General features: G+C 36.7%; 1 protein-coding gene across 1 annotated transcript in view; it reads left to right on the top strand.

The window, feature by feature from the left end:
* Positions 1-473: 473 nt before the first annotated feature.
* Positions 474-14,676, top strand: part of LOC131681816 (uncharacterized) — a 525,351-nt gene continuing 511,148 nt past the window's right edge. Inside the window, exon 1 of the mRNA XM_058962868.1 lies at positions 474-1,543. The gene's annotated coding sequence lies outside the window, so the exon portion shown is untranslated. The remainder of the gene's footprint in view (positions 1,544-14,676) is intronic.

Below are 14,676 nucleotides of genomic sequence, written 5' to 3'. Positions count from 1 at the left end.
TCAAAATAACATTTGACGTAAGGGCACAAAACTCAAATGTGGTTTGAAACCATATCCTTCCTAGTGGAGAAAAACACACTCATCATAGTATAATTTATACCACTTCATGATGCTAGTGACATCTCTGAAAAAAGCGATATAACTTCAACGAAAATAACAGTCCATATCATTGCTACTGGTCCTTACCACCCAATCTACCAACAACCAGCTGATTTTCCCGATTGCACCCGACCGACCCCGAACGCAACCAAAACAAGTAGGGGAAGTGGTAATCAAGCGTGCGCACGGCATCAACCACAGCCGAGAGCGACGCTTTTCCTCTCTTGTTCGCGGCTGAGGCGACCACCACACGAAGTTCCCATCGGCTACTGCTGTTTGTGCACTTGGCAGTTGCATCCCTCTGCTGCGGAGGACATTTTACGCGTTCACCCTCCAACAGTTGCGGTGGGTGGGTTGGCATGTGATACCGGATCGTGTTGTCCTCTGTGGGTGGCTGTGACCAAGACAATCTCGGCGGTTTCCTATTGGAAACGGACAGTTTCACTCGGTACCTCGTACGAATCGGACGCGTTTCGAAAGCCCGTTCTGGGATCCCAGTTTTCTTTTCCAATTGTTCGGATTCTGTGTGAAGGATTAATATTCATTCTGATGCAGTTATTGTGAACGTGAATTTTACGTTTGGTGGCTTCCACGGATCACTGCGTAACGATAGCGTTTCATTTCTAACCTCGTTGCGGGCCAACCATGTGTTCCGGATTCTTCTCAAAGAATGATGATTGTGTGGAAATAGTGCATCTAGCGTTTGGTGTAGTGTCGAACTATTTTTTCGGGGCACATCGTGCCGGAGGGTTTTTATTTGTCTAGGTGGATCTCCGTTTTAATTCCGCCGGCGAGTTAATGCCGTGTGTCGGGAAAAGTTATGATTATTATAGTGCGACAGCGACAGCCTGCGGTTTGTTGGGAGCTTCATGCAGTGATTTCTTGCAATTGATGGTGTGTGAACAGCAGTCTAGCAGCTAGGCTAGATAATCTGGGTCAAAAAGCAGACCAGTCACACGTAGTCACCTGAAAAATAAAACAAAAGAAAACGACTTGACAGACCGACGACGGGTGGCACTTGCGGAAGTTTATGGGTAGTGTGCTCATTATTTTCGTTTTTATCGCGGCCGAAAATCGTTCCGCTTCTCAAGAAATAGGTTCCTGTTTCTGCCGTATTTCCGTGAGAAAGAAAATTAGTGTAAAACCGGAACCTAACCGACCAGTATACACTCGAGTTCGGGATCGGGAGAAGCAGTAACTTAAGAAAATTGGATAATTGATCAGTGGGAACGACAGCGAGCGTGGTCGAGTGTGAAGTGAAAGAAAAGTTTGAGGCGCCGTTGGCGTTGGAATAATAAGTGAAATAATACTGGAGCGCGAAAAACCGAACGGTCATGGATTTAAATTAACATAGAACGGACGGTACAGTGAAAACCGGAAACAGTGTACGAATGCTCTTAGATTTCAGTGTCGATAGCTGGATTGCAGTTCATCCTTTCAAACGGTGAGCATGATTATGAATTATAGTAGTTTGATAAGGTATAACTGTAGTGAAATTGCACTGATTGCAGATCTAATTCTTTCTAATTGCTGTTTCGGTAATTGCTCCTTTCCTAGCGTTTCTGTGATTGAAACGAAATAAAAATACTTGTTAATAAAAAGTTGAATTCTTGGCCTAAGACTGGTTATTTATCCATTTATTAATTTAGTTGTTTGTTTATTTACTTTTTTATTTATTTATTTGTTTATTTATTTATTTGATTATTTATTTATTTATTTATTTATTCATTTATTTATTTATTTATTTATTTATTTATTTATTTATTTATTTATTTATTTATTTATTTATTTATTTATTTATTTATTTATTTATTTATTTATTTATTTATTTATTTATTTATTTATTTATTTATTTATTTATTTATTTATTTATTTATTTATTTATTTATTTATTTATTTATTTATTTATTCATTTATTTATTTATTTATTTATTTATTTGTTTGTTTAATTATTTTATTTATTTTGCAGGTTTCATCTTTGCGGTAATTAGTTGTTTAAAACTTGTTATCTGTTTTTATGTTGGAGATTTTGAACTTATTTGTTCGACTTTTTTGGAATTTTAAAACCACACACTAAGAAGGAACAAATATTTCATCTGGCATAAACAAGATTGCATCGTATTTTACTATATGTTGATAGGTTATCGAATGTTTTAACGAAAAAAGTTGTTTTTTTATGTAAACAAAACTACAGAACTAATAGCGACACAAATGTTAACTGGATCTTGAATGTACATTGTGTAAGCTGTGATTAGGGCCACCACTATTGAACAAATATGCCTTTTTAAAATAAACAACTTACCAACATAACGATTCACAATTCACAAATAGACTGTTGTAATGGTAATTGAAGTGAAAACAGTCCTTTTGAGAGCTAACAATATTTAGATTTCTCTTAATCACATCTTCAAACAATATTCCATAAAACATCTGTATGCTGACATAATTGACATGTGACAATTTAACCGTCGTAATAACGAACCATTGTTTGAAGATGAGTAGTACTTGGTAAATTTAATTCTAAAATCATCAATATTTCAGTTGTGCACAGTTTTAACATCATGATATATTACAAAATGTTATTTGTTTAGCCATTAATCGATTAAAAAACAAATAAACTATTTACCTACGTTCATTTGTGCATTATTGGAAATTTAGCTGGAAATGAAAATTTCACATTTCGTGGAAGAACTGAATATTGCCTTTGGCGGGTGCGGGCTTCTTCATCAAGGGTTGCTAGATGGCTCATTTTTCAAGTTGAACGATTTATAGCAAATATGTTATTTTTTACATAGTTGCTTATTGTAATTGATTTATACCATGAAATAATTGATTATGTTGTGTTTCATTTTAGAATTTTGTGCATGGAGTGAGAATTTTGTGCATGCACATATTTGGAGCATGAATATAAATGTAAAATTAAGTTCCACTAAAAATCCACACGACTTTTCGTGCTTTCTTCAACGAATTTTATTATAATTCTACACGTGGATTAAAAATTACAGTTTCTTCAAACGGAAAACCAATGCACTTCAATGTATTTTTTACACGCTTATTGCTGTAAAATGAATGACATGTAATATTACACGAATGAAAGTGTAACATTGTATGCTTTTTGATGCTCCAATTGAGTGCATTGATTTTAACGTAATTTTCAATCATGTTTGGATTCAATTTGTATGTTTACATTCGTGTTGATTTAAATGTCGTTTAAATTTCATTATTTTCTGTGTGTGGGATTAGGAGAGTAAGCTGCTAGAATTAATATGGATCCACAACAGCAGCGACAGTGTTAACAAATGAACAGACGTGGAAGGGCTCAACCGGTTGTACGCAGGTATCTTATACGCAATACATAGATACCAGCAGTGATTCAGTTGCTTATTTCGGTTCCTATTGTTGCATATCCTACTGCATTCTTATGGAACATTGTACACTAGTTCAACTATAGGTGCAAAAGAGCTCGAAAATCAAAGAAAATCCATTTTTTTTCAATTGTTATTTAAGCATATTTCCAGGATATAATTTTTCTTGCGTCATGATTTTAGTGCGATGTACCCACCAAAAATATTCGGTGACGGTTGAGTGCTTAATTAAGCGTATAACCCACCCACTCTTGTTTTCCATTTATATAGAGGGATATATTTTGAATGATGTATTGATATCTGATTGTAATTTTTTAGTAGTTTCAGTTTTAATTGCAATTTAAAATAGTGAAAATAGATGCTTGAATAATGTCTTGAAATTTTAAAACTTCACATAAAAAATGATTGTTTGACCAAGCTCAATTTCCGTAGTTTGCTGCCAAAAATTATTTTTTCAGCCATGACACATTTTTGCATAAACAAACAAAACTGTCGGATTCAATGTGATAAACAGGAAGGAGGTCCTAGAGACTCCATATCATTCTAAGAAGCGACGGCTGGAGCGGTATGATTGACATCCCGGTCCAATTTTTCTTCAAAAATTAAGTTCTAGGCAATGCAAACCCCAGCTTGTATTGTTTCCGTGCTGGTAGCAGATTACATTTGGAGTTGAATGTTTCAACAGAATGAAATAAAATATATGCCCAATAATCTCCTGCAGATAAAAATAAGTATGACAAATATTTGATTATTCCCTGTGCTGCTAAAGGAACGAGCAACCAAGCATGTGAAAATTCTAACTGTTGATCGCAAAGTAGTCCAAAGTATGCATACTGATAACCATGGATAACATGGTCGGTGTTAAGTCAGACCAGACTAAGTGACAATATATTGATTTCGAGAAAAACGAGTTTAAAGTTTAAATCGCAGCATCCTTTACGTTATAATTGGAAATTAGTTTTTGCCATAATTCTGGTTTATTGATACATATTCCAAATCTGGTAAGATCCAAATGTAGCTGAAAAAATTATTTATTCAGTGCTACAATTATCTTATTTTTTATGTTTTGCGACTTAGTCCGGTCTGACTGTACACCGACCACATATCAAGCGAAAGGGATCGAAAAAGTGTAACGGTTGGCCACTAGATGTGCGAATGATGAAGATGGAACTGCTTAAAGCAGCTTAGATTCTTTGCTGGCAAACGTTTATCAGATAACAAAGTTTTTCTTAAGGGGGTCTTCTACTCTCATAGTTTCCAAAAATTGAATCTTTTCTATATGTATCTGAGAATACGCCACAAAAAGGATTTGGTGAAATTCATATTCCTTGGCATGTTTCTGGGAACCGAAAGGTACCCATCTCCAGCCGTTTCTGAGATAATAAACGCGGCGCACTACGATGGCGCTTTTCTTTGGAAAAATCATTGTTTAAAGCTTTCACCGGTCCCCTCTGGCGGTTTATGTATATGTGAGCGTCTGTGAATCGTTTCTTGTTTTTTGTTGGATTATCGTACGGAAGAAAGAATGCGTTGGACATGTTGAGAAGCGTATGGGAACGAGATTACGAAAACTGAAGAAAGAAAACAAAGGTAATGGTGGGAAAGGAAAGGGAAAGTTAAAGGACAAATCAATCGGCTAGCTAACAAAATTTTATGGGCTGGTGATTTGGAGAAATGCGAAATGCAATCTGGGCTTCCCTCGAACACTGCTCGTCATCGAACGAAAATCCCCAGTGTTCACCCGGCCAGGACAGTTGGTGCAAGCGGCGTCAGGCCGAAGTAAAAGGAACTTTAGAAACTTTCGAACATGTCAGGATCTACGAAAGTCTATCATCTAATGATTTATTAGAAAGATGCTTAGGAGCTCTCACCCAAAACAACAATGAGTCCCTGAATAGTGGAATTTGTTTCTTAGCGTCAAAATACATGCACAAGTTCTGGCAGGGAGGTGGTCAATGTTGTGACTTATTTGGCAGTCAGTATCTTCGACCAAGGATTTTCATCGATCTTACAAGTGATGGGAATTACCAAGGGGTTTTCAACGAGCCAAAATAGTGAAACTTAATCAAGAATTACTTCGATTTTTCGAAATAATTCGGTAATCTGCCGATTACTTTGGTAATCAATAATAAGCTGGGTAATTGTCTGTATTTTTAAAACAATTCGAGTAATCAACCATGAAAACAATGTAATCAGTTAATCATAAAGTAATCGTAAAGTAATTCATTACTACAAGACTCATTCTATGTTGATTTTCACATTTTTGCTCCCATTTTTTAAATATTTTTTTTGATTATTTTACATATGAATTTCACTTTACATTTTACTTGTGGCTTAGGGGAACTGCCCCTAAGATAAGATATCTTATGGTTAAATAGCAAATGCGACTCATCGAGTGATGCAATGTTCGCAAATTGTACGCCAACCGTGATTTGAGATCATATCTCATCAACCTGTGAAAGAGTGAAAAGCTTCGCAACTTTGATTTCTCTCGGTATATCACAAAGTTTCGATATTAAAATATAGCCCATGGGTGTACTGTACAATTTAACGCCATTTTGCTGTGGTTCACCCAAGAAATATACCCATCTTTCTCTACCCCATTGAAAGTTTCTTACAGTGTCCGTCTTAGTCTACTTTCCCCTACTTCAATTTCAGTCGGAACTTGTAATTCAAAGTATATCAAAATGATTGGGCCACAAACTCTAGCGTAATGACTACTGAGGAATAACGATTCTCAATGCTGCCTACATGGTACTCTCACGTGTTCTGTTTAGCAGACTACGCCCGTTGACTATATCATTTGTCGGTGAATTCCAAGAGTAGGAATCTTATAGTTTATAAAAATCGTCGGCAGAAAGGGTTTAATGATAAACTGAATCATATAATAATACGATCAAAACAGGATTGTGCCTACACATTTTGCATTAAGTAATATTGTTGGTGGGTCGTTCTGACATGCATTCCCCGTTGTTTTTCAATTTCGAATCATATTTAATTTTTGGTGGGAAGTGGGTCACATAAATATTACTTACTTAAAAATATTTTACCCACTAATTCTCTTTATTCTCATTTTTACACACTACTATTCGACCATTTTTTATCTATTTACCCATTCCAATTAAGTTCTTACTAGACTTATTACAACTTCCTTCAGAGGAAAAGGTTAGCACACCTCATGCTGCTTTTAACAACTTTTCGTCGGACAAATCCTCAAAAACTCCTTGGTGCTTTGAAAGTAATGAATACAGAAATCGAAATGTCGCAATAGGGGATGACATGGAAATATTTTGAATAAACTTTTTACTCTTGCATTCGACAATAACTCTGCTCTATTTAAAGGTTCAGAATGTTACCACGTTGCAGATATGTACGAAATAATACGGTGTATTTATATTTCCAAGCTATCATTATTTATTTTCTGGATAAGTACAACTCTTGATAATGCATTTGGGAACAACGCAACAATGTACACAATCGGTAGCACATTAAATAATGTCCCCTGACGCATATGAAGTGTTTATTTGAGTTCTCTATTTAACTAGCACGTTTACGTTAACTGGATGGTGCCAACAATTTTATTGTTTTACAATTCAATATTTTTAAATCTAGGGCATTTCAGCTCCAAATATTTTAGGAACTTTGTTTTTTATGTTAATACAATGGTCATTTTAAAACCAGGAATATTGGTAATATACAAAAGTGATTAATTGAATTTTTTAGGCCCTAAGATATTGACTGAATTTTTAATTAAGAATTAGGGAGGCAATCAAAAACATTTGAATGCATCTTAGCATTTTAATAAGACAGATTCTTTGATTTAACAATCAAAACTAGGAGAAATACTTTTCGGCACTTGGTAGGCGAGCAAAATATTCTTCGGAAAGACATTCACATGGGGGATCAATTCTTTGGAAATACATCCGCAACGGGTTCATTCACAAGAGCGACATTCGGGGGATTTAGTAGTAGAGAGCATATTAGGATCAGCAAAGAGATGGCGGAAAACGATGACAGAAACAAGACGAACACAAATTTGCACCGTTATAGCACGCGGCTGGTCTTTTTTAAAGGCCCGACTTCCAGTTCGTTATTTGCATTCGGATTTCAATTGTGCAGCGATAGATTTTACGCTAGTCTTGTAGTAGAGATCTGGCACCATAGTACTCGTCTCATGACCAGACAATACGTTCGATGTCGTGGTAATTCTTCACCACAAGCTCAAAGATCGTTCTCTACAAGCCCAATATGCCGGGAATGCGCATCCAACGTATAATGATTTGGCATGGGTATCACTCGAATTAAATTACAACCCATATCTATCCCCTTAAAACTGTCTTTCGTTGACACTTGTGGGATTACAGAATGTTGCCACCTTCATAAGTCTCTATTGCTCCACGAAATTTACCTTCTTTAGAGTGTCCCTTGACGAGAAAAATACATGTAAAATTCGTTGAACTGAATTGATCTTTCATAAAAATCACTTTCTTATACACACACCTTAAGTGGAGTATGCGCCTTCTCATTACCCAGAATGGAGCAATTGGAAGGGAATTGATTTCTCCGAAAAAAAACACTCGGGAGTTTCCGTGCTTTCCCCAGAAAATTCTAGGAGTGCTTTCCACGCACCATCGAACGGAGGGACTCTATACAACTTATACTATCCGTAACGAAGAAACAATGGTCTACAGGCAGGGTGTCAACGATCCCAAGGATATCCCAAATTACGGCTAGTTCTGAGACATAAACTGAAGCAGTTTGTGGAAAGCGGTGAATTTTGATTGAATGTGCCGAAGCCAGGAGACTCGTCGAGTTTTGGCGAGTCAGAGTACCCTACTATATTCTAGTTATTGAATTGAAAAAAAAAAATGGAAAATTGATCCTATGTTGCCTATATTCTAATTCAGATTTCTCATGTGGTTCTCGAATCGAACCAGATGACGAGATATTTTACTGCCGTGACTTGAGCGATAGTTTGACCTATTAAAAGAAGCTGTATGTACTTGTGCTGAACCACACTTCCTTGAAAATACGGCTAGCTTTGTTTTGTTCATGGAAACCTTAAACCCGGTTGAAAGTTGAAGCAGACAAACTATCCAAAGTACCTTGCAGATTGATGGCTTTGGATCCTATTACGGTGACCACTCCATCATCTGCAAGTTGCGTTAGCGTGTTAATATTTACAAGATATTCATAGATGTCGTTAACAAGCAAATTGTACAAAAGAGGGCTAAGAGATGAACCCTGAGGAAGACGCATGCCGCTTGCCTTTTTAAATTTATAAAAATTGTTTAAGAGTGTGTGAAATGATAAAAAACAAACAAACAACAGCTTACTATTTACCCGAATAGTCGTTTTGAATTTTTTTTTTTCGGTTCACATGGTTTGGGATTCTTGTAGTGAGAATAATCCAGCAGGGCTAGAATGTATTAAAGGTGTATCTAATAAAATAGCGATAAATTTGCTAAGCATGAACAGTTTCCGCTTAAAATAATTTAATAATTTGAAGTAATCCCAACAAGAACTCGCTTTGTTTCCAAATAATACAGAGTAATCGAGGAATTTTGCAGTAATCGAGTAATTGATTAGTAATCGGTTTTTCAAAGTAATCTTTATAATCATGAAGCAATCTAGGTAATTTTTTCGGGAGTGACATGTAATCAATGCCGTTGGAAACCCCTTGGGAATTACCTTGGGGACTGAAGCTGAAAGATGTGCTACTCGACACGACAGTGAACGTATAACTCGTTCTGAACGCAAAGTGGGTGTCGCGGCAAAACAGGCCCGAGTTCAACAGAGAGAGCAAAATGTGCAAAGCGAAGATCATCTTAATGATGAGGAAGGTGAGCTCTGGGGACCCAGTTTAGTAGATTATGCAGTAAGTTTATACTATCGAGTTATACAGCGTACTTTATCTATAAACGCGTTTTCCCGAAAGTACAGTAGTGTTTTCTAAGCGGTCAAGTAAGACTTTTCATAGAAGTACTGGTCCGATTTCAATAATTTTTTCTCCGATTGTTCAGAAAACATTCCGCTATGTTTGGCCGACAGGGAATTTTGCAAAATGTCAACACTAGGGGCCTAGCAATACGTTTACGGAATATCATAACGTCGAATAGCGAGAAAATTTCTAGCAATATAGCTAATTCAAATTTGAGAAGACAAAAAAGTAAAACGAAAAGCAACAAATCACTTTAAAAAATTCAAATAGCATACCAGCTCATGCTTCAGCTAAAAAGGTATCAATTGTATTTGCATTGAGGACATGACATAATTTTGAACGGCCCAAAATAAGAATTAACTGTAGATGAAACCCTACAGACATACTAGCAATTTGCAGGAAATGAAGATGATCGAGTTTTAGTTACTTCTTACGACATGGTAACAGGAACCCAGTGGATTAATTCATGGCATCTGCAGCCGGATGCCAAACGGTCTCAGGTAAGAGTTTGTCTGAAGCAAGATAATGATACTAACCTACTAGTGGACGCAAGCCCCCTCTGCGATCATCGGATATACAATAAATGACAAATGATCATCCATAAGTGTTTATTGGATTATGAAAAACTGATATCAAAATAGAATTGTCGATAAAAAAACCCCAATAAAACCCGCGAGTCATTCGAGATGAGTCATGGGACGGGATGGCACAAAAAACAACCGATTCTTCTACATTTGTTGTTGCAGATTCGGATCGTGTGCATTCGCTACACCAGGTTACTTTGTTTCATTTTCTGTGCAAGCAGAATGCTTTATAGAAGAAGAAAGCTTTCTTGAAAATCGTGATTGAGATTTTTCCCTTGCTTGCGAGCAATGAAATTGTTTCTTTTATTCTCGAGTGAGCAAGAGATGAACCTACAGGATTTTAAGAGAATTTTGAATCGGGTGATTTAAAAATAGAAGGAAGCTTCCTCTTCGCAAAGTGCAATTGAAGCATCGTAGTGGAACCGTTTATCATCAACTGTATTTTTCAAACAACCTAAGCTCATCCAGAAATTGATTTTCCGGCTGATCTCAACATCTCAGATAATGATTTTGCCTAAAAACTGAATACTACCCGCTGAACTGTTGGCGAAAATTATTCAAATGTTACCGAGAAAATAAACAGCCCAACCGAAGCCCTAAACAGCAAACAGTGATCAAAATCCGAGCCCGTATGCTGTACGACCAGGTGCCGATGAAGCTCAATGCATGTATTTTTATCGACGATGAATTATATGCGAAAGCTGATTTTCAACAAATCTTTCTCGTAGTAAGCTTCTTAGCAGGTTCAAATTTGTTTTCACGCAAAAGAATTAGAGTTTTGGTAAGCGATATGATCTTCCTGTTGCAAGAAAACCAGCGTTTTTGTAACTACTACTATAAGACTACGAATGTGAAAGTGTGCAAAATCGAGTACTATGAAAAACATATTTTACCTTTCATTAAGTCTCATGATGGTGTAGTTCCGTTTTGACCAGATCTAGCCATTTGCCATTTTAGCAAAGACGTGTGACAATGGATCAAAGAGAATGGAGCACAAATCACCCTAAACAAGCTGAATTCACCAAATCATTCCCAGTTGCGTTAAACAAACAAGCAATGAGCAATAGTAAAGCAGCATTAATACAAAAGAACGATAATTTCTTTAAAATAATAATAAAATATTTGTTTCTGCAATTTTCATGTGAAATATGTTATTACCTTTGTTTCATTTTTCGTTTTTCGATTGTATAAAATATATAGGCATTTTAAAAGCCCCGTTAAATTAATTAATAAAACTGAATTATGAAAAATTTCAAGGACACAAGATTTAATTGCGCATGTAGAACGAAGAATCTAAGAAAATGAATGCAATGAATAAAATTAATACAAATAAATAGCATAAAATTTAATGAAATGAAATGAATGAATTGACAAAACAGATTAAATGAATAAAACTAATAAAGCTGACCATTTGATAAAACTAAATAAAATAATTAAAATAATTTTATTTAGTTTAATACCAAATAATTAAATCAGTTGAATTTTCGAAGAAAATATTATTAGAATAAAAACTTATTTCTGAATAATCAAATTTAAATAAAAAGGTACCCTATGAAAACCCATGAAAATTATAAAATGATGATCTCCCTTCGCAATGAGACATATACCAATAATTCTCTGAGGCTCTGCCTTAACCCAACTTCGAAGACAAAAAATTAGTCCGTATGATTTCAAGCCTTCCACTTTTAGTTTTTCGATCTATATATTTCAAATATCCTGGCACTCATTTGAATACTGTGGCTAAAAACTTTTGATATAGGGGGTGTGCGTAGCGTAGTTGGTAAAATTCAAAAAAAAAAAAAAAATTAAATTTTAAAATTTTCATAAGAGAGTTTTCTAACCCGAAGAGGCGAATGACCTTAAGGTTAGACCTCTATAATCGAAATAAAAAAAACTTTTGATATCTTTTTCTTTGCAATTGTCGGTTTATTGAAGACGATGTTCAATAGATGAATCGTATGGGACCGCCGCGTAATTGCGATTTGACTCCATTAGACTTTCTCGTGAGACTACGGTAAGTCTCAAACATTGAACGCATTATTCACGAAATTTCTCCAGTCAATTTCGAAAAAAGATCAAAAACTGATCGCATGGGATTACTAAACGATGGCGCGGTGCCCATTTGTTTGAAATAAATCTAACATCTCTGCTCTGTTTTTCTCACAATCTGTTCATACTTGCCCCCTTTTCCGCTTAAGTACATATTTAGCTATTTATCGACGAGTAACCCCGAAGAATAGACTCCATCTTGTTCCATTGTTTTTTTCATTCCAAGTTACAACATTAATGTCTTATCTCATCACTCTAGAAATTGCTTTTGGTCAAACTACTGATTGTTTTATCTTTTCTCCTGCCCGTGGCTAATTTGAAATTACTCTCTATCCCCGATTCCATCCATCCCCGACAGCCCAAAATAATGAGAAAAGATGCTTTCCGCACATTTTGGTTTGAAAGGTGGTCAACCTTTTCGCCGCAGGTAACCCAAAGTCTACTGCTGTTCGTTCGTTTTTATTACATCCTTCCGTGAAACTTCGAAAAAAAAAGTTTCCGAACCACCCACGGTGCCGGGGAGGAACTACCCTTTTCTTTGCCCCGGAAGGAAATGGCAAATCAAAAAGATGGAATGATAATCAAATTCAAATTGTTTTTCTTTGGGTTTTCGGTTTTCTCTTTGTTGATGGCGAAGCAAGTCGAGGAAAGTTGGCAGAAAAAAAGGGTCCTTGTGGGTTGATACCGAGAATAAACAAACAAAAAGCTGGCTGGTGTCCGTCCCAATATTAATAATTAATAAGGTCAATTTGGACACTATGACCGGGCGCAGGGTGAATTGGATTGTGCGAAGCAAATTATTAGTGTAATTCCGAGCAATGTGGTCAGCTGGAATGTTCGGTTTATGCACTCCCCCCGGGGGGGGGGGGGGGGGTGTCACAGCTGGAGAAAGCACTGTTCGCTTTTTCTCGAATATGGTTGTGAAACCGGATCGAGTACAAATGTTTTAATTTTTTATGATCTTATTGAGCCAAACAGGAAATATCCATTCCAAATCACAATCAACTGTACGCTTTGCGTTGTACCTTCATCTGTTCAATGAATAACGGATTAGCTTATGTCTGTTAATTAAAGTTAACTGCCGTGTCTGTGGTGTGTGGGAAAACTGTTTTTGTCTTTTTGGGATGTTTTTGTCGTTGTGTAGGGTAGACCGGTGAATACTGAAATCGATTGATTCTCTGCTGAATATGAAAATCGTCGCTAGTTAACTCGGTCATAAGTTTGTGACACAACCCAAATTTTTTTATTTTTAAAATACACGCAACCCTACGTATATATCTATTATTATACTGGCTCAAAGTTGCATGGAAAAAATTAAAATCATTCAGATTTGTGGGCACAGTTCTTTTTGTGGTCACAAATAACTGTAAATTATGGGCAGTCATTCCGATCGAAGCAACCATACGCGACAGGCACGAATATATTTTGTCGCGCTTTTATTAAGTTTTCCAGAATTAGCGTTTTGCCTTTCTCATATAGAAAGGTTGTGCAATCACTCTGAAAATCATCAATCTAATCCCGGCTCGGAGGGCCGAGTGTCATATCCCGTTCGATTCCGATCGTCGAGATTGGAAAAAGTATGTATGTGTGTATATGTGTGTATGTATGTGCGTATTATTCAAAAAATCTCACTCATTTTTCCCAGAGATGGCAGGGCCGATTTGCCCAAATTAAGTCTCAAATGAAAGGTGCAACCTTCCCATCGGCTGCTATTGAATTGTGTATCGATCGGAATTCTGATTCCGGAATTACGGGTTTAAGAGTGCGGCCAAACAGAAATTTCCCATATAAAACTATAGGAAAAAATAAAAATAGAATTTTTATTTTTGATGCCAGTAACGGGTGTTCAATAAAAAATGAGAGATTTTTCAGCGATGTAGTTAAAAAACAAAAAAAAATTTCAACGAGTTCAATATTTTTTATAAAAAATATAATGTTTGTTTTTCAAAAAAAAGGTCAATGAATATTGGGCCCCGGTCAGCTGTACGACGCCACTTAGTCGCGATGTTCTCACATAAGAGCTGGACGGCACTGACGTCCATCTTTCGGATACAATTCCGGTGGCCAACCGCTTCGTATCCTTGGCCCGCGAATTATTTTTGCACACTAAGGCACTGAGGGAGCCGAAAAAGCTTCAATGGGACGGCACTGGGGCAAGTTGGTTGGGTTACTTTCTTTCGGCACGTACGGTATCTTTTTCTGCTCCAGGTACTCCAGCGTCTTCTTGGCGTAATGGGAAGACGCCTTGTCCGGCCAGCAGACGTACTTCCCATCCACATGATGCTCTTTTAAGAACGGCAGAAGAATTTTCTCAAGACACTCCTCCTGGTACACTTGTTGATTGATGGCCAGACCGCTGGCTTGAGCCACGGCTTTCAAATCCCTCTGTCCGATATGGCGATGTACAGCATCATTTTTTTCCAAATTATGCTTAAACTTATATTTTACTTCGGGGGGTGTGGCCGACTTGTCGCTGGAATAGTAGATATCATTTACTGGAATGTGGGTCTTCGAGAGCGGAAAGTAATTTTCGTCGTCCAGCACGAACGAAATCTCGCGGTAGTTCTTCGTCATCCACCGGCACTGCGATTTCATGATCGCCATCTGCTCGTACGTGTACTCGGGGGACTGTGTTTTC

This window comes from Topomyia yanbarensis, chromosome 2, assembly GCF_030247195.1.
Source record: "Topomyia yanbarensis strain Yona2022 chromosome 2, ASM3024719v1, whole genome shotgun sequence".
Classification (NCBI taxonomy): Eukaryota; Metazoa; Arthropoda; class Insecta; order Diptera; family Culicidae; genus Topomyia; species Topomyia yanbarensis.
Note: the sequence above shows the minus strand (reverse complement) of the source record. Positions and strands in the feature narration are given on the sequence as shown.